Source organism: Dendrobates tinctorius, unplaced genomic scaffold (genome assembly GCF_039654945.1).
Source record: "Dendrobates tinctorius isolate UK_male_01 unplaced genomic scaffold, ASM3965494v1 ptg000245l, whole genome shotgun sequence".
Taxonomy (NCBI): Eukaryota; Metazoa; Chordata; class Amphibia; order Anura; family Dendrobatidae; genus Dendrobates; species Dendrobates tinctorius.
This window is the reverse complement of record NW_027361912.1, coordinates 8,102,284-8,109,738: the sequence shown is the minus strand read 5'-3', so window position 1 is coordinate 8,109,738 and position 7,455 is coordinate 8,102,284.

Sequence of the window (7,455 nt, the reverse complement as noted above, 5' to 3'; positions counted from 1 at the left end):
TTTAAGAGCTGATATTATGTGGCAGAAGCTCTGTCCTGGGGGCGTCATGTGAAGTTCGTAGGCGTTGGCATAGTAACTGGGTGTGCCTGCGCCTATCAATGAGCTTAACTGCCATTTCAATCGCCTCAGGGCATGTTTTGTCTATGGCAAAATTTCCCCATTCAAATGCATTGAGACAATTCATTCCAATGACGGGAAAAAACATTTTCAAACGCAAATTGCGCAAAAACTACAAATCCGATCGACACGAAAAATACTTAGCACACCTCTCGTGGACGCTGGTTTCGAAACGACACCTCAACGGAGTCTGTTCGTGTAGCAGTTCGGGCCGCATTAATTGCGGAAATCAACTGAATAATAATAAGAAGAAAAAGAATAAGTTAGCAGTGTTCGGATTACAATATAGTGTTTTTTTCAAACCACTATAACTAGATGTGTATTTCCTGAAAGAAGTACAGATAGTGCTTTGAAATGGTGCCCGGGCTGCCCCTTTAAGAGTTGCCTGCTGCCCCTGCAAGACTTTCAACTCAGGATCCGTTTTAACTGTGGGTGCCACTTGGGGGCCAATTTGGTGGGCGGGGCCACTCCAGGGCCGATTTGGTGGGCGGGTCCACTCGGGGGCCGATTTGGTGTTCGGGGCCACTCGGGGGCCAATTTGGTGGGCGGGGCCACTTGGGGGCCGATTTGGTGGGCGGGGCCAATCGGACGCCTATTTGGTGTTCGGGGCCACTTGGGGCCGATTTGGTGGTGGGGCCTTTAAGACTCATTTTGGTGCGCCGGCCCTTTAAGAATCACTTATGCACGTCGACTGTTTAAGAGCTAGTTTGGCGCACTGGGCTTCTAATTCCACTTTGGCGCACATTCTCTCTCAGGGGCATGCGTCATGTGATGAAGCTAGATTTGCATTGTGCTGTGGGTTTCGCTTTAAGAGCTGATATTATCTGCCAGAAACTGTGTCCTGGGGGCGTCATGTGAAGTTCGTAGGCGTTGGCATAGTAACTGGGTGTGCCTGCTCATATCAATGAGCTTAACTGCCACCTCACGACTGCCCCATGTTTTCCCTATGGCAACATTTTCCCATTAAAATGCACTGAGACAATACATTCCAATGACAGGAAAATGTTTTTTTGAACGCAAATTGCGCAAAAACTACAAATCCGATCAACACGAAAAATACTTAGCACACCACTCGTGGACGCTGGCTTTGAAACGACGCCGATTTTGTGGCCGGGGCCCCTCAGGGTCCGATTTTGTGGCCGGGGCCCCTCGGAGTCCAATTTTGTGGCTGGGGCCCCTCAGGCCCCCCTTAACTGACATTTGAATCGCCTCAGGGCATGTTTTCTCTATGGCAAAATTTCCCCATTGAAAAGCATTGAGACAATTCATTCCAATGACGGGAAAAAAAAAATTCTAACGCAAATTGCGCAAAAACTACAAATCCGATCAACACAAAAAATACTTAGCACACATAAGAATAAGTTAGCAGCGTTCGGATTACAAGATAGTGGTTTTTTCAAGCACTATAATTATAAACTTATCCCTTTGGACTCCAGTCACAGAAGTGCCCCTCTCTTTAACTTGGGCCACTTGGGGTGAGCCACAACAGGGATCTGTTACAGTCCAGTGGAAAATGGGGGAAGCTTTTCCAGCGTTGAGAATGTCCTCTTGTGGTCCTGACGGTGTCGATGTCCTCTATAATACTGACGGTGTCTTCTTCCGATCCTGACGATGGCGATGATTGCCCGGGGTTCTAGCACAGGCACTGGCCCCAACGGATGCAGGGAAGAAGGGAGGATAGACTCTTCCCTCAGCGGTGAGAATCCTTGAACTATCGGGGCCTGGGACACGGTCCCGACACAGTTCACAATGGCCTGTTCGGTCTGCTGTGTTGTACCGTTGAGCATCGGCATCCCTTACACAGACCTTGCATTATACGGTCAGTAACATCGGCCGGGGCAGTTGTGTCAGCATCGTTGGCCGAGTTCACAGTCTCATTAAGGTCCTTGATGTAGGCGGGGACAGCGGTGTTAGCGGGGGCAGCGGTACATGTGGCTGTCAGCGGGACCCCGTCGGTCGGTTCCTGTCAGCGCTTCTCTTGTCCCTGGCTTCTCTTAGCTCCGCCCCCTCACAGCTGAATTTACCTCACAGGACTGACGCGCGCTCAGCGTTTCCGCCCCAATAGTTTGAATTTCTGCGCGCGCACTCTCTGCCTGCTTAGCCACGCCCCCTTTTCTCAAGCACAGGGAACATCCAGTTACTCGTTTTCTGACGTCAGTCAAAATCCGCCACTTTTAGCAAAAAACGGATCCGTCTCTCTTTCTCTCTCTTTCTCTCTCTGTCTCTCTCTTTTTTCCACGCAACGGTTGCTGGCGGATTTTCACTGACCTTGGAAGACGGAAAAGTGAAACAGGTCTTCGGTGACAGACCCGACGGTTTTAGACCCGTTACGGATGAGACAAGACTCTCCTTATAAGACCACAGCTGTAAAATTGTGTTGTGCATGTTTTACAGAACAGACAGACCTGGCGTCCTTTTTTCACATTCGGTGGCTTGAAAATTTAGGGCATTCAGGGAACTAGGCCTGTATATACGGGGAGTCGCGTTCCTAAAATTCCTAAAAATATTGTAAATTTGCACGTAAGTTAGATTGGCGCTGTGTTATAGGCGGCAGCAGAAGAGGAAAATATGAGCCAAAAAAACAAAAACGGCGCTTTGCACATTTCTCATTATCCCTCCCATAAATAATTGTGGAGATCTCTCAGTTAGAGTTGAGCGACTTTTTATTTTTGTAGGGTCGCGTTTCGTTTCATGAAACCCGACTTTTCCAAAAGTCGGGTCGAGCAAGATCGTCCGATTATAGGGAAAAGTCGGGGTCGTCCCGAAACACGAAACCCAATGTAAGTCAATGGGGAATAAAAGTCGGCAGTGAGAGGAGGACAGGAAACACACCTACAGTGCTCATTTGAATGCCAAAAGCATCAATTCTTCTTATTTAAGCTTGTCAACCTTAATTAACTTCATAACAAGTTACGCACTGAAAAATGGGGGTTATTTGGCTAAAGTTGTGGGGGGGTAGGGCTGGCTCCAGGTTTTCATGTGCCCTGGGCGAAAGAGCGCCCCTTTAACACATACCACAACTCATCATGCTCCGATACGGCAGAGAAATAGCGGTATAGTACAATGAAAAATACCTCACTTTTTACATTTCATGACGAGGCCCATCTATTTCTCCATACAGAATCATTGGTCCCATATAATGTTTGAAACAGTATATGATGAGCTCCACATAATGCTACAGTATATGTTGGTCCCCATGGATGAAGCTCTACTGTCTTATGGGCCCAAATAATGCTCCAAACATAATGGGCCCCATTTCTAATGCTCTAGTGTATAATGGGCCCTGTAAATGCTGCTCCAGTGTCTGATGTCCACCTTTGGAATGTTCCAGTGTATGGTGGGCCCCATCTATCATTCTCAGACGGTGTTAGGCCCAGTATGGATTGCACGTGATTGCACAAAGGTTAGAAAGGGTACCGTATCCCCAGATAACATGTATGGATAGCGTACACATTCAAAATATATGTCTCAGGAGGCAGGCTCAGACGGTGTTAGGCCCAGTATGGATTGCACGTGATTGCACAAAGGTTAGAAAGGGTACCGTATCCCCGGATAACATGTATGGATAGCGTACACATTCAAAATATATGTCTCAGGAGGCAGGCTCAAACGGTGTTAGGCCCAGTATGGATTGCACGTGATTGCACAAAGGTTAGAAAGGGTACCGTATCCCCAGATAACATGTATGGATAGCGTACACATTCAAAATATATGTCTCAGGAGGCAGGCTCAGACGGTGTTAGGCCCAGTATGGATTGCACGTGATTGCACAAAGGTTAGAAAGGGTACCGTATCCCCAGATAACATGTATGGATAGCGTACACATTCAAAATATATGTCTCAGGAGGCAGGCTCAGACGGTGTTAGGCCCAGTATGGATTGCACGTGATTGCACAAAGGTTAGAAAGGGTACCGAATCCCCAGATAACATGTATGGATAGCGTACACATTCAAAATATATGTCTCAGGAGGCAGGCTCAGACGGTGTTAGGCCCAGTATGGATTGCACGTGATTGCACAAAGGTTAGAAAGGGTACCGTATCCCCGGATAACATGTATGGATAGCGTACACATTCAAAATATATGTCTCAGGAGGCAGGCTCAGACGGTGTTAGGCCCAGTATGGATTGCACGTGATTGCACAAAGGTTAGAAAGGGTACCGTATCCCCGGATAACATGTATGGATAGCGTACACATTCAAAATATATGTCTCAGGAGGCAGGCTCAGACGGTGTTAGGCCCAGTATGGATTGCACGTGATTGCACAAAGGTTAGAAAGGGTACCGTATCCCCAGATAACATGTATGGATAGCGTACACATTCAAAATATATGTCTCAGGAGGCAGGCTCAGACGGTGTTAGGCCCAGTATGGATTGCACGTGATTGCACAAAGGTTAGAAAGGGTACCGTATCCCCAGATAACATGTATGGATAGCGTACACATTCAAAATATATGTCTCAGGAGGCAGGCTCAGACGGTGTTAGGCCCAGTATGGATTGCACGTGATTACACAAAGGTTAGAAAGGGTACCGTATCCCCAGATAACATGTATGGATAGCGTACACATTCAAAATATATGTCTCAGGAGGCAGGCTCAGATGGTGTTAGGCCCAGTATGGATTGCACGTGATTGCACAAAGGTTAGAAAGGGTACCGTATCCCCAGATAACATGTATGGATAGCGTACACATTCAAAATATATGTCTATACATCAGGAGGCAGGCGCAGACGGTGTTAGGCCCAGTATGGATTGCACGTGATTGCACAAAGGTTAGAAAGGGTACCGTATCCCCGGATAACATGTATGCATAGCGTACACATTCAAAATATATGTCTCAGGAGGCAGGCTCAGACGGTGTCAGGCCCAGTATGGATTGCACGTGATTGCACAAAGGTTAGAAAGGGTACCGTATCCCCGGATTACATGTATGGATAGCGTACACATTCAAAATATATGTCTATACATCAGGAGGCAGGCTCAGATGGTGTCAGGCACAGTATGGATTTGACGGCCCAGATTACACAGCGGAGGAGCAGGGAGAGGTAAAGATTGCAAATGCTGGGGCCCTGCCCAAGCAAGGGGGGCCCACTCGTGGGCGTCGGTACTGGCACTGGGTCCCTCATAGTACAGCGGTGTGTCTGACGGTGGGTGTGCACCACCACCGTCAGAGATACTTGATTGCACTATGAGGGACCCTGTGCCAGTGCCCGCGCCCAAGAGTCGGCCTACCCACCTGTCCAGGGCAACGGCACTCGCACGGTGTCGTGCGCTAGGTGGTGACCCCGGCCATGGGGGGGGGGGCAGCACAGTTAGGGAGTTTTAGAAAGTGGCATATGTTGATGTTGGACATTCAGCTGATGCAAAAGGCGAAATAGGTGAAGTACCAGGAAGAGGTGGACCAAAGCAAGCCATTTTTCTGTCACCCTATGTGTCATCAGGGGAAGGTGGGACAAAATCCTTGGAAACCCATGCGTGGTTCATTTTAATGAAGGTTAGATCATCCACATTTTGGGTTGACAGACGGGTCCTTTTTTCTGTCAGGATTGATCCAGCTGCACTGAAGACTCTTTCCGATAGCACACTTGCAGCTGGGCAAGCGAGCTCCTGTAAGGCATATTGGGCCAATTCAGGCCAGGTGTCCAGTTTAGCGGCCCAATAGTCAAAGGGGAATGACCTGTGTGGGAGAACATCGATATGGGAGGAAAAGTAGTTTGTAACCATAGTTGACAACTGCTGTCTCCTGTCACTTTCCATCGATGCAGTATTACCAGTTGTGTGAGCGGTATTTGAAAAATCAGTCCACAACATTGTCATGAAACCCCTGTCTCCAACGCCACTTCTGCTGTGTGCACCACGAACACCTCTGCCAAGCTGCCCCCGGCCCGTACGGCTCGTGTGAGAACCATCACCACTGCTGTGTGCTGGGAATGCCTCAAGCAACCGATTTACCAGAGTTGCTTGTTTATTAGCCAATATTAGGTCAAGGTTCTCCTGTGGCATGATGTTTTGTAATTTGCCTTTATAGCGTGGATCCAGGATGCTGGCCAACCAGTAGTCGTCATCGTTCATCATTTTGGCAATGCGGGGGTCCCTTTTTAGGATCCGCAAGGCATAATCTGACATGTGGGCCAATATTCCCGGTGTCAATGATGCACTGCGAGTGCTGGGTGGAGGAGCACTTTCTGGCAAATCCACATCCCTCCAGTCACGCACAAACCCTGTACCAGACCTTGCCACGCCAACATTTTCACTTGCCCCACGAGATGCATCCTCCTCCCCTAAGTAATCATCCCCATCATCATCCTCCTCCTCCTCTTCTTCCTCCACCTCGTCCAGGAGAGGTCCCTGAGCAGACAATGGCTGAATGTCATCAAGGATTCCCTCCTCCTCTTCCTCCTCATCAACATTGGCTGCAGACGCCTGCTCCTTAAGGTGCGTCAAAGTTTGCATGAGCAGACGCATAAGTGGGATGCTCATGCTTAGGATGGCGTCGTCTGCGCTTACCAGCCGTGTGCATTCCTCAAAACACTGAAGGACTTTACAAAGGTCTTTCAGCTTCGACCACTGCACGCCTGTCAACTCCATGTCTGCTCTCAAAGTGCCTGGCCGTGTATCCTCCCACAAATGCATTATGGCCTGCCTCTGCTTGCACAGCCGCTCCACCATGTGCAGGGTGGAGTTCCACCTTGTTGCAATGTCAATAATGAGGCGGTGGTTGGGAAGGTGGAGCAATCGCTGCAGCTTCTGCATACGAACGGAGTGTACAGGCGACCGGCGGATGTGCGCGCACAGTCTTCGCACCTTCTGGAGCAGGGCTGTTAACTCCGGATAATTTTTGAGGAAGCACTGCACCACCAGGTTCAAGGTGTGAGCCAAGCAAGGTATGTGGCTGAGTTTTGAAAGGGCTATGGCTGCCACAAAATTACGGCCGTTATCACTAACTACCTTGCCTGCCTCAAGATGTACACTGCCCAGCCATGACTCAGTTTGTCGCTTCAAGTACTCGGCCAGCACCTCGGCGGTGTGTCTGTCGCCCAAACACATCATCTGCAACACAGCCTGCTGACGCTTTCCACTAGCTGCTCGATAGGGGGACACATCGTGTGCAACAGTGGCAGCTGCAGATGGAGTGCTCGTACGACTGCGCTCTGTGGACGAGCTTTCGCTTCTGGAGGAGGAGGAGGAGGAGGAGGGTCGAACGCCTACAGCCAACTGTTTCCTATACCGTGGGCTAGGCAGCACAGTCCCACCACCGCTGTCCCCTGTGGACCCTGCATCCACCACATTAACCCAGTGCGCAGTGATGGACACGTAACGGCCCTGGCCATGCCGAC